Raw genomic sequence first — 13,799 nt, forward strand, 5'->3', positions numbered from 1 at the left:
AATTATGATGATTTCTAAATTTCGAGGACGAAATTTCTTTAAGGGGGGTAGAATGTAATATCCCGCCTATCAGTATCGGAATATTACCAGTCGATCGTGCCAGAGGATTAAGTTTGAGGAAAGTAAGTTTATGGAAATAATTATTATGTGACATCAGCTCATTACGGAATAAGTATCAGAGTCGGATTTAACACGACTAAGGTAAGGGCAATTTGGTAACTGCATGTTCAAAGGATATTTATTTTGGAAAGGGACCAAAATATCTCATTTTCTCTTCTTCTTTCTCTCTCTAGGTTGGAGAAAGGATTTTGCTCTCCCTTCTCTCTACTTCCATCAGTCTCTCTCTTCTCTCCCTACCTCTTCATATCATCAAATCTTCTTCCCCGTGGATCATACATCATGGTTTCCTTCTCCTCCTCCCTCAAAGAATAACTAGAAGCTTTGGATTGATTTCACTACTTTCCCTCCTCAAGAGAAAAATCATGAGATTAAGGTTTTATTGAAGAAAGCTTGGGGTGGAATAAAGATGGTCAAGCAAGGATCATGGTGTTTTAGATTGCAAGGAAACAACAAGTTTGAGATGGTATGAGCTAAGAATGCAAGAGGATCAAGCTAGGGTTTTGGTTGCTTGGAACTTGAAGATGGCTCAAGAAACTTGCTAGGTGAGTTCCATAGCTAGATTATCCCACCTTTGGGTTGTGCAATTCTTGTGAGAGAATATGAATTTTGCTAAGTTATGTTAGATTATAGAAATTAGGGTTTTAGTACCCCTTTGTACCATTTATGATCAAAACATGTTAATGATGCCATGTACTTCATTTATAACTGTTTTTATGTGTTCTGGTAGTGCCAGGTACCTTATGGTGCTTGGATTTGAGGTTTTGAAGTAAAAATACGTTTTCTGCAGAATTCTGGACTGCTACAGTTCGCCAGGCGAAATAGAGCTCGCCATGGCGAGCTGCAGTGCTCTCTGGAGTAGCTCGCCATGGCGGAAAATTTCGCCTGGCGAGGAAATATTTGGCCAGGCGAAATTGACTGCACATCATGTGTTGTCAATTCGTTTCGTGGCCAACAAGGGCTATCCGAGGCACGATCTTGCAGTATCTTTTAAACTATGAAACCCCTCAATTCCAAGTGCCTAAAGTACAATTTGAAACAAGGTTTTAAACAAGAATAAGGCATGACAAAACACTAACAATGTTTGATACTAAATGATACACAAGAGAGTTTAATCACAATTACTCGGTAGCAATTTAATCATTAAGGAAGGGGAAGAAAGTAGAGCCTCGGCATAGTTGTCGAGAACTAGATAGTTATGCATAGAATGTATTTATGCTAAGATGTGAAAGGTTAGATATCTATTCACAAGTAAGATAGCAAGTATTAAGTTACCTCTAGTGGGATCGTTTAAGGATCTGAGGTAAAAGAGATAGTATGAATAGGTTTAACCTTCATACATGCATAAGACTAAGTTTTTAATAAGAGTGTCATGTCTCTTGTAATCCTTCCAAGGTTGGATTCAAGGGGTTCCCCAAGGGGAATGGTTAAGCCGAAAGGGAGCCACATTTCACTAAGTTAAGGTGCCGTGTCTTTTGTATTCCTTCCAAGGTTGGATATAAAAGGTTCTCCAAGGGGAACGGGGTAAGTCGTAAGGGACCCGCACGTCACTAAGGGAGTCTGGTGCGCTCTTGCTAAGCATTTCACCGGTAGTAAGGGATTAACTTCCGGGGTTACTCCACCCGGGACTAATCCGTAAAATTGAACTCAGATATTGTTTGTTCAACGCTAACTTAATCAATGAATCTGATTATGCGTTGCATTATACATGTTTATATGTTATCCTATAGAGCCTTGGCGTAGACTGTCAAGAACTAGAAAGAATATTGACGTAGAACGTCAAAGAACTAGCAAGCTAGAAAGAGTCACTTTTGTGGCAAGATGTGATAGGTTGTTAGATACAACGTATTCATTTAAGTAAGCAAGTAAAGAAAGATTTGCCGATGATGTTCTTAGGTTCCCCTAATCGTCCGGTTTAGAATCGTGTCATGACTTTAGTATGTGAAGTCCTTGATGCATAGAGCGTATCTTGGCATTGCGGTTTAGATTTCCCTTTGACCGCCATGACACGTATAAGAAGAGAAGCCTATAACAAGTAAGAGAGAAGAACCTATGACGGGTCTAGTATGCACGACCGTCTAGGAAAGCATGTCCCCACACACGTATAATCAACCGGCAGGTTGTAATATAGACACATGGTGACCGTAGGTTTCCCCCGAGGTTACCTATAGCCTAGGGTTAGGTGGAACTCACTGAGACATTATGTCTCATCCCAATCCTTATTTCTTTCAGATATCAGGATGGTTTTGCAAGCTAGTAGCCGTTTGGATGTTGCGACAAGTGTTCGTTCGTACCGGCTGGATGATGTTATGGATATTCAAGAATGCATTTATTATACTTTAGAAAAGTTGAGTTGTAATCTCATTGTACAAACGCCTTTGTTGTATAAGTTTTTCACTTGGAGTTTTAATGTTGTAAATTTTTAATGTATCCAGTACTAAACTAACGCACATTCTAGACTTTCTAGATACGTCTAGTATGGGTGTTACAGAAACTGACAGACGAAAAGAAAAGTGCAATGGCTTCACAATATGCCGCAGAAGCAACACTTAGAAGGGTGCATGCAAACCAAAACGATGAAGATTCTGTTCCAATTGAAAATGCCATTGCCCCTCTTCAAGCTGAGATTAAAATGTATAGGAATGAGGTACAACATACAAATACTACCATTTCCAACAAGGAATCATTTGCAAGGATAGATCAAAATGGAATTAAATTATGTAGACTAACAAAACTAACATCAAATTTGGTTTCATAGATAACAACACTTCAAGAAGATAACAAAACTTTAGAACGACTCAAAAAGTCGAAAGAGAAAGCATTGCTAGATGCAGAGCGAATTTTGGTGCGCTAAAGCTCTAATAATTGAAGAAGTTCAAAATCAAAATTTTGACTTAAAGAGACAGATTGATATCTACCAGGCAAGATTCTTTCCCTTGTTAGACCATTTCAAGGCTCAATTAAGGTGGGTTTCGATGTTTTTATATCCCTGGAGTTGTTATGATTCTTTCCCTTTAATTATTTTTGTTTAATTCACTGTTTTTTAAGTTGTTATTTTTTTGGGTCAAAACTTGTTGTTCACCTTTCTCTCTATACAAACATTCAATATGAAATCTATACTTAGATTCATGATCAGCGTGAAAATTCAATCAAAACGGTATTTTATTTTGTGAGATTTGGTGAAGATATGAGAGTTTGAGTTTTTTGTGAATGTGGTGTTTGTGTTGTTTCACGTGAGCTTCATGGAGAAGAAGAAGTGGACTTTCTTCTCTTCATTGACCGTGGTCGTTAGGGGTGCTTAACACCTTCCTCTATCAAAACCAACCCCCGGATCCAAAGTCTCAATAAGGGTTTTCGACTCATTTTTTCCCTTCCCACGAATAAAAATCGAGAGTCCAAAGATTGAAGGTTCAAAACCAATTAATGTTTTGACACCCGAAAATCATCGACTACATATATATTGTTGGAACTGGGAATTAATGGGGAATCGTACATACTAATTTTACCTTGTAGTGTTTGTGTAATATGTGTAGGGCTACAATTCATACTTGTCCTATTTGTAAATCCTATGCGTAATCATTCTTCTTTCGAATTGGAGATGAGAAGAATAATAACATAGTTAAACTGATTAGTGTCTTGTTTGGGTTCAACATCAAGAGAATAGTTCCTTTCAATCTTGGAAGGAATAGACATTGTTGTTGTTAATATTGGTTTCTCAATCTTGTCATTGTTTTGAATTCTCTGCATCATGAAATTTCATTGTTCTTTTCTCAGTCTTGTTGTTGTTCTTTTCTGCAGTGTGATTATTCATTGTATTTCTCTTGGTATTTAACTTTTAGGTACGATTCTCACCATTTGTTTCCAAAAGTAAAACATTGAGAGAAGAACAATAAATGTTCACACTACAGAGAAAAACGACAAGACTGAGATAAGAACATCAAGAATCATGCTGCGGAGAAGAACAATGACAAGATTGAGAAACCAATATTAACAAAACCAATATCGGTTGCTTCCAAGCTTGAAAGAAACTCTTCTTTTGAGGTTGAACTCAAACATGATACTAGTCCGTTTAACTATATGTGTAATCATTCTTTCCATCCCCAAGGTGAAAGAAGAGTGTTCATACGTAGATTTTACAAACATGACAAGTAGGATTTGTTTCCCCACACATAGTACAAGAGGCAGGTGTTTGCAAGGCGAAATTAGTACGCACAGTTCTCCACTCCCGCAATCACTTCTTTTCTCCACTACTAGTATACCTTTTCCATTATCCTTATCTTGCACACCCTTTACTAATGTTCCTAACCCACAATATTTATCATTACCTTCGCGTCATCTACCACAACAATGATGTCATCTTTTTCACCGCCATTTCTCAGTTACAGGAGTGCATTGGTTACTGGTTTGAGCTAGTTCTCACCATATTTGATTCTCCATGCTCATTGTAGTATTTATTTTTTGTGTTAACCTCGTGTTCTTAGGAAAAGACACCCTAGTTTTTGGAGTTTGACGACGAGGTAAGTAAAGTCTGATAAAAAATTATTTTACATAAAAATTGAAGTTGATTCTCTCGAACGATTTGTTATTTGGTGGAGCTTATAACCGTTTGAGTTCTTATTTTAGTATTTTCTAATTAAGCTTAATTTGTTGGATAATTTATTCATGAGTAAATTACACTCTCCTCTCCTCAAAAATGCTTGAATTACATTTTCCTCCCTCTTATTCAAAACATATTAGAAAATATTTCACTCTTCTCCCTTGAGAGAAGCTTGAATTACATTCTTCTCCCTTCTTATGTTAAAATCTACGCTTTACTCCCTCAATAATTTTTTTTATTTCTAATAATCTAGCAAAAAAATAGTCTAACACACTTTGAAGAAAAATAGTATTACAGGTTCATTTTAATAAAATCAAAATTTGAATGTATATTTTTTGTTATTTTTTATTCATAATTTCATTAACATGTAGTTTTAAGCCCTATTATACCATATGAAACAACCCAAAATAAAATTAAAATATGTGAAAAATAACTAAAGTCAATTAAGTAATGCTTATTTAAATGTGAATTTTATACTCCAAATTATAAAATTAATAACAAAATATTTAAACTTAATTATAATTGACATTTAATTTATAAAAAAAGGAATTTATGTTTTTTAAATCGTAATTCAAAATTAATATATATTATAAAAATATTTATTTATGTTGAAATAGATTAAAGTGTAGTGTATATTTAATTATTAAGGGAGGGGGTTGAAATTCAAACATCTCACAAGGGAGAGGAGTATCAACTTTACTTTTCAAGGGAGACGAGTGTATATTTTAACATAAGAGGAGAGGAGATGTAATTCAAGCATCTTTGATGGAAAGCGAGTGTAATTTACTCTTTATTTATTTATTTATAGCACTTATATTCTTTTAAATTCCAAGGTATCATTCTTTTTTTAAATTAAGAGTTAACGAAGTTGTGTATCTAGCTCAAATCTCGATAAGTGGGAAGAATATTAAACTACTACCTCCGTCTCTAATTATAAGATTTTTTTGAGAAATTTTTTTGTCCCTTTTTATAAGACTCTTTTGGTATTTCCAAGTACATTAATTATTTCTTTACCAACATACCCTTATTTATTTTGCATCTTTTTCTTCAATCAACAATAAATATTGTGTTGAAAACATAAATTAACTATCTCTCTTAAGGATAAAATTGTAAAAACAATAGTAATTATTTATAAATTTAATACTACAACCAACTTTCTTAATCTCCGTAATTTTTGCAAAAGACTCCTATATTTAGGGACGGAGGTAGTAATAATTATTTGTTTTAAGAAGAGAAAAAATTCTCTTACATAAAAATAGGTTCATGAATGAATGAATCTAATAGTAAGGTGGAAAAAGCCAAGCTGGTTGTAAGGACTTAAAATAAAAGGATCACGGTTGTCAATTTGTCATTATCTACTGAGGTTATTTATCAATAACTTTTATTTCAGTTTTTTAAAGGACAATTATGCATGCAAAAGTTCGAAACACAATGATAAAATACAACAAATAAATTCGCAAAGATAAATTTTGGAAAGAAAAAGTTGACCCTTACACTTAATTTTGGACTTATTAAAAAATGTAATAAAAAGAAAAATAAAATAGTAAAAACAAAGTAAAAATAAAATTAAAATAAGTAAAAGATGGAAATTAAGTAAACTACAAAACTAAAGATAAAAAACAAATAAAACTAAAAAAATAATAAAGTGAGAAGAGGGTCCGAATCGGAACAAAAAAGGAGGTATTTTAAAATACCTCTCTGCAGAAATTTCCTTTGAAAAGTCAAAGACTATTCAGGGTCAAACGACGTATGAATGTAGAATCTTAGGTAAAAAATTGGGTATGACAAAAAAAAATCACATGAAATAAAATGATATATAAAAACTAAATGTTAAATAAACAATTAGGCAAATGACATCTAAAAACTAAAAGAATAGTTCATAATGTTGTGACATTTGAGGGATCCTACCATAAGTTTGATCATCACGTTAGATAATGATAATTTACACAAGTGAGTTTGACACTGCATTTTTATCATAAACCTTAAGAAATTAGGTATATGTGTCATATCTTTTATATGTTGTTCAACATGTACTATTGTAACCAACATAGAAATTTAACTCACAATTGACATATTAACATCTCTCTCAAGTACGAGACTGCATGTGATATCTACCACAAAGAACCACTCCTGCTTCTCCACAAAGTCAAATCGAGCCATAATACCATCTGTGGACGTTATGCGGAAGTCCATATTGGTGTTGGTCGATCCATTAGACAGAGACCCAACCACATAAATGAGAATAATACCATATTTTCATCCTATATTTTAAGTATCACGAAATTCTAGCTCGTGCTTGGCACGAGTTTCCATACTAGTAAATATTACTCCTAATATTTAAAGGCTTAATACATCCTCCGGTCCTTTAACTTATTTTATTTTCTCAGTTTGATCCCTTAACTATTAAGTGTGTCAATTTGGTCCCATAAATCTTTTGTCGTTTACTATTTCGGTCCTCTCCGTTAGTATTTTAATGTTTAGATTTTTTGATATGATATTAACCGTTTGATTGCAGATCCATTGTATACAACACTGACCCATTAACACCTAATCTTTTTTGTTTTTCTTCATCTTCATCAAAATTCATGAAATAATTGAAAAAAACCCAGAAAAAAAAACTTAAATAATCAACTTTATATCCAAATGAAGAAAATCAATTTACCACCCACCTCCACCCTTTCATTTCTCTCATATATTATATGTAATGACATATTTTTGTTGCATTCTAAAGTTTAAAAAAAAAAACAAAAAACAATTTCAATAACATCATATATGCAGAGAAAAAACGCAGAAAAATGCTGCTCAAACCCAGAAAGAGATGAAAGAAAAAGAAAAAGAAAACCTTAAACATCTTGCTGCTCAAACCCAGTTTCAATTATCTAAATGCTTTTTCCATCTAGAACCCAAAATCAAACCCTTAAACTTTATATTGCAAAAAAATGATATTGTGAGAAATAATAATTTTGAATTCTGAGAAATCAGATCTGAGAAATTGTGAGAAATAGGAATTTCGAATTCTAAAAACGCAACTCAGTGATGATGAAGCTAATGGCGAAATTGATAGAAGAAAACGCAGGTCACAACAAACACGACGACAGAATCGTGATGGAGGGAGGTCGAAATCGTGAATCCAAACGAGAAGAGGAATGGAATTGCGAAATCAAATTGATGATGGATGAAGGTCGAAATCGAACATGAAGGATGGAATTGAAACCCTAAAATCCCATTCTCCCCCTTTCTCTATCGTGTTATGTCTTAATCTCTTTTCTTTTCTCTTTAATTTCTCTCCCCTGTTCTCTCTTTTCTTTTCTTTTTAATTTCAAATTAAACAACAATTTTAATAATAATAATAATAATAATAATAATAATAATAATAATAATTATTATTATTATTATTATTATTATTATTATTATTATTATTATAGTTATTATTATTATAGTAATAGTTTTAATTTCTAATAATAATGATTAGATGTTGCTGGGCTAATTTTGATGAATTTAAACATAATTTCAGTTTTTAATTTTGGATTTTTTGGATGAAGATAATAAAATGTGATATGAAGATGAAGAAGAATATTTAGGAAGAAGGATGTTGATGATGATAGATGAAAATGACAATGATGGTTGTGTGGTTATTAAATAGTAGGTTTAATTATTTATTTTTGGGATTTTCTGGATTTTATTGATGACGTTGTTGTTGAAGATGAAGAGGGAAGAAGAAGATGAATGGATTAACTTAGATGTTAGTGGTTCACAGTAAAGTGCAATAGACCCTACATGATTTAACGGCTATTTTTTAAAGAAAAAAATCAAATGGTTAAAATAAAAAAATTTAGCAAAGACATACGGTGGACCACCTTTAAATATGGTTCTCCTTAAACATTTAATGTTAAAAACTAACGGAGATGACAAAAACAGTAAACGACAGAAGATTTATGTGACCAAATTGACACACTTAATAGTTAAGGGATCAAACTGAGAAAATAAAATAAGTTAAGGGACCGGGGGATGTATTAAGATCTGCGTACTTCCCTCTTATATTTACAAACAACATTCCAACCGATTCAATCAATTGCAACACCACTTTAAATAAAATCTCTCTGGTCGCAAAAGACATGTGATTTCCTTTCCATCCCTTAAACTTCTTCCAAACTCTATTCTGAACAAAATTGAAAACCTATTGTTTGGACCGCCCAACTAAAGTCAGTAGTCATAGGTACTTTTTGTGGCATTTCACCGCCTTAATTTGCACCCATCCCTCGAATAAATTTTTTTTCTCCACAGGAACACTGTCAGAGTATATATATTTGATTCCTCATATATATGTGGTTTTTGTTTTAGTTTCAAAAAGTATGACAAAAAAACTCACGCCCAAAAGTGTTGAGACATGAAAAATAGTGTGAGAATTTGCGTCATATTATATCAAATAACCATAAAAAAACTTATAACTAAATAAGTAGGTGCAATAATTTTTAACTTAGCTTCTTGAATAGCCAAAAAAAATCAACCACTGTCAGAGTATATATATTTGATTCCTCATATATATGTGGTTTTTGTTTTGGTTTCAAAGAGTATGACAAAAAAACCCACGCCCAAAAGTGTTGAGACATGAAAAATTGTGTGAGAATTTGCGTCATATTATATCAAATAACCATAAAAAACTTATAACTAAAAAAGTAGGTGCAATAATTTTTAACTTAGCTTCTTGAATAGCCAAAAAAAATCAACCTTATGAACTATAACCGACTCTCTAATTGTATATAAAGTATATATTATTTAAATAATATATAAAGTATATATTATTTAATAATATACCGACTCTCTAATTGTATATAAAGTATATATTATTTAAATATTATATAAAGTATATATTATTTAATAATATATAAAGTATATATTATTTAAATTACTAAATATGTTAAACATTAATTGATATAAATTTTATTATGAAAAAAGAATATCATGTTAAACTTATTAGCCATTTGAACTGTTAATTTTACAAAACACTTTAATTACCTTATTAACTATCATATCAACTAATATATATAAAAGACTTATGGGGAAATTACACTCACCTCCCTTGAGGTTTTCTTAAACAACACTAACACCCCCTCTAGTTTTCAACTAAACACAAACCTCCCTTAAATTTTATTAAAAGTAACGAATACTTCCCTTACAATTAACACCGTTAGTTGTCTGTTAGTTTACACATTCCACTTTCATTCATCTTCACACAACCATGGACTCTCTCTCCAAGGTGCTCTTTAATTCTCTTCCAGCGTTTGCAAATTGCAATTGTAGAATATTTAATCCCGTTTTCTTTCGTTCACTTATCAAATTCTTGGGTAGATTGTTACATCAATAATTTCAAAGTTTGAATCTTTATTATCAATTTCTTCCTTATATTTCAATTCAAACATGTGAATCTCATTGTGTGTCATTTGTTAATTGTTGTATCTTCAATTGGAACTTCAAGTTATTAGCTAACAGTGAGCATGGGTAGATTGAATGCACAATTTTTGTTCCATTGTGGTTTTCAGGGACTGGCTGTGTCCCAATGGAAAAGAAGTCTAAATTATGGGGATTTCATGTGGTTCCTTGGCTACCTTTATATATTGTTATTTATATACTTCTTCTTGTATCAATTGATAAAGATTCATATATAAGGTTTGCTGTTTGAACAAAGCTTCTGGTGGCATACTATGTGTTATTGGAGTTACATGCTTCATATGACATAGTATTGGTTCTAATCGGGTGGTAACAGGATGTTGTCGAGCAAGATTCTAGTGTTGCACCTAATTCCAAATAATTTCATGTGTATAAGTTAAGTATTTCACAAATTGTAAACGGTTGAAGAGACTGCAAGAGGTCGTGGGAGAGAGACAATGGATGTTGAAGCCTTGAAGGTGAATGAAAGTGGAACAAACAGACAACTAACGGTGTTACTTGTAAGGGAGGTATTTGTCAGTTTTAATAAAATTTAAGGGAGGGTTGTGTTCAATTGAAAACTAGAGGGGGTTTTAGTGTTGTTTAAGAAAACCTCAGGGGAGGTGAGTGTAATTACCCCAAGACTTATATTTTTTTTGGTGGATAAAAGAAATAGCAAAGCCATTATAAACTCGTACGCACAAGTGGAGGTGTCGGGGTTCGAACTCCGATCATGAAGTTCGACCTAACAATTCGGCATTTTGCTAGTTGAGCTAGGACTTGAGGATTTTATAAGACTTATTTATAAATTAATAACAAATATATGATATTGAAATTGTTTAAAAATACATATTTTATTTCAGTTGAGCGATGGACAACTTTGTGTGGTGACCCAAGTGCTAATGGTTTTAGAAACGCTCCACCACCTTCTTCAAATAACTTAGTTGAGATAAGAAAAGTCCGCCTTTATCAATTCCAAGAACTCTCTTTGCCGGACCAAGACCTTTTTCATCTCAAAGTCACCATTTAACTTTTCTTTGGCTTCACATTCTCATCCTTTCTAGAGCTTGCCATCAAGATATCATCCATATATAGAAGAAGGTAGAGAATAACATCCTCACCCTGCTTTAACATGTCCACACAAGAATCATACCCGCTTTTCACTAAACCAGTCTTCAAAAGAAATTCATCAAACCGACGATAGCATTAGCTAGGGCTTTGCTTCAACCCATACAAAGACTTGTTTTGATGAAATTCTGCAATATTTTATGAAGTTATGGGTTTTATGATGATTTTTCTAGGTTTTTGATGAATTTTATGGATTTTCGCTTTTTAAATAAAAACGCATAACAATTTCGGCATTTTGCCAGTTAAGCGACTTGTGGACTTAACAAAAGTTATTTATAAATTAATAATAGATATATGATACTGAAATTGTTTAAAAAATATATATGTTTTATTTCAAATAGATTTAAATATAAGGTTTTATGATGATTTTTCTAGGTTTTTGATGAATTTTATGGATTTTCGCTTTTTAAATAAAAACGCATAACAATTTCGGCATTTTGCCAGTTAAGCGACTTGTGGACTTAACAAAAGTTATTTATAAATTAATAATAGATATATGATACTGAAATTGTTTAAAAAATATATATGTTTTATTTCAAATAGATTTAAATATAATCAAAGATATGATTTTAAAAAATTTATTTTAGATTCAAATAAAATGAAATATATAATTTTAAAATTGATTTAATTGATATATTCTGGATTCAAATAAAAAAATGAATGAAAGAAAATATGGAGTATATTTAAAAATAAAATAAAATCATACATATATATTGAAACCAGAACTAACATTTGGATTAATTTTTTGACTCCATCGCTAAATTCTCCACGCTCTTTGAAACGAGAACAAGCACATTCTCCATCGATAGCACCTGCCCTAAATCTTAACCTAATTTCTCCATCTCTGTTCGATGGCACCTCTTTCAGAAAACCAAGGTATTTTAATTTATTAGCTCTTTTTTGAAACCCTAACCTAACCTATACAATTGTTCATTATTTTGAATTAACTTTGTGTTTGGTAGTTTAAAATCATCAATTCATTGGCTAATTCTTGATTGATTGATTGAAGATGCAGGAACACCACAAGTGAAAGCTATGGATTTTCAGAAAGAAGTTAAGGTTATAGGAAGAAAAAGAATTCGGCCCTCTGTTCAAAGTGATGATCTCAAAACAACAACAACTATTGCGGATTTGCTTGAATCTAATTACAGACGTATTTTAAATAAAGAATATTCATTCACTCATGTTCAAAACACCAAAGAAGCAGCCAGACCTATGTCACTATTCTCGCCCTGAAGTGATAGAGTTAGACGGCCACGAACATTGCATGTGCAAAAGAAATATGCTTCATAGGCTTCGTTTTTGTTTTGAGCAATTTGATGATGATAGCGAAGAGTATTTAGTGATTTAGCACCACACGTGTTTCCTTGCTTGTGTATTTTATTATTGAATTCACCTTTGTTAAACATTTCTTTTGTTGGCTTGGTTGTGCTGGTTTATTACCCCCAGATAAATAAATAAATGAATGGTTTTCTTTCTCAATGTGTTTATTATTTATGTATCATTCTTTTTCTTGTTATAATTTCCAACTCTCTCTAGACGGAGAATTCTATTTAGATTCAATAAAGCATGTATCTGTTTTTAGAAAATATAAAAGCCATACAAATGTTTGTGTCAAATACTAGAGGCTTCTTGATAATATAAGTGTCAAAAGAACTCCGTGAGAATTAGCGGCAAATGGACCATATTAAAAACCCTATCCAAACCATTCAACAACTTGAGTAAGTCATCTTAGCTAATGGCGCCATAGATAACGTTGTTCGCGAGTGCTAATTCTTTTCGAGCAGCATTTTGTAGATGATTTTGTTTCACTGTTGTTATGGTTGGTGTTTTTGTAGTTGTATTGATTTTGAATTTTGCTATTTATTGTTAGATAAAGTTTGTTGGGTACTATTGATGGTTACTCCAAATTAAGACAATGTTCTGTTCAGCAGGATCCTGAGATACAAAAGATATATGATAGTGACAAGGTTTTGACTACTCTAATCCAAACAACAGTGCAATACTAGTTTTGTTTCAACTAAAAACACATGTAAAATATCTTTTTCCTGCTAAACCATCACTACTAGTTTTAATTTATGCGTGTTGTGGAACGAGACACGTCGTTGAGTAGAAAATCAATTGGACACGTCGTGGAGTATGATGAATGTTTCAGATTTTGAAGTTCAGGATTCAGTACCTAAATTCTAGGACACAACCTTTGCTGGTAAAAGCAGTATTAGGAGCTTTGCTGAAGCAATGCGGTGAGTTTGATATGATCTCGATAAAAATTTATTGTGCTAATTAATTGATGTTGTTGTACATCGATGCTTGAGCTACACCATTAGCATATAGGATGCGTTATATTTGACAGGAACTAAGACTTCAACCATGTAACCATTGGTTAGTGGGTTATAATTATAGGTGTCTTGTTAATGATTATCATCATTGGTTGCTCCAAAGCTGATTTGGTAGACTAGAGGTTATTAATTATATATTCCCTTGTTTTATAACAATTGTTTTATTAGTTTCCTGAATTGTTCATGGGTAT

At 32.3% G+C, this 13,799-nt stretch overlaps 1 long non-coding RNA gene across 1 annotated transcript; it reads left to right on the forward strand.

The window, feature by feature from the left end:
* The first annotated feature begins 12,011 nt into the window (after positions 1-12,011).
* Positions 12,012-12,751, forward strand: LOC146903550 (uncharacterized). The gene is made up of 2 exons (XR_015023044.1): positions 12,012-12,145; positions 12,279-12,751. It is a non-coding gene; the product is annotated as an uncharacterized LOC146903550 (long non-coding RNA).
* Positions 12,752-13,799: the final 1,048 nt, after the last annotated feature.

Source organism: Medicago sativa, chromosome 8 (assembly GCF_051527215.1).
Source record: "Medicago sativa cultivar Bolivia chromosome 8, Bolivia_mono, whole genome shotgun sequence".
Lineage (NCBI taxonomy): Eukaryota > Viridiplantae > Streptophyta > Magnoliopsida > Fabales > Fabaceae > Medicago > Medicago sativa.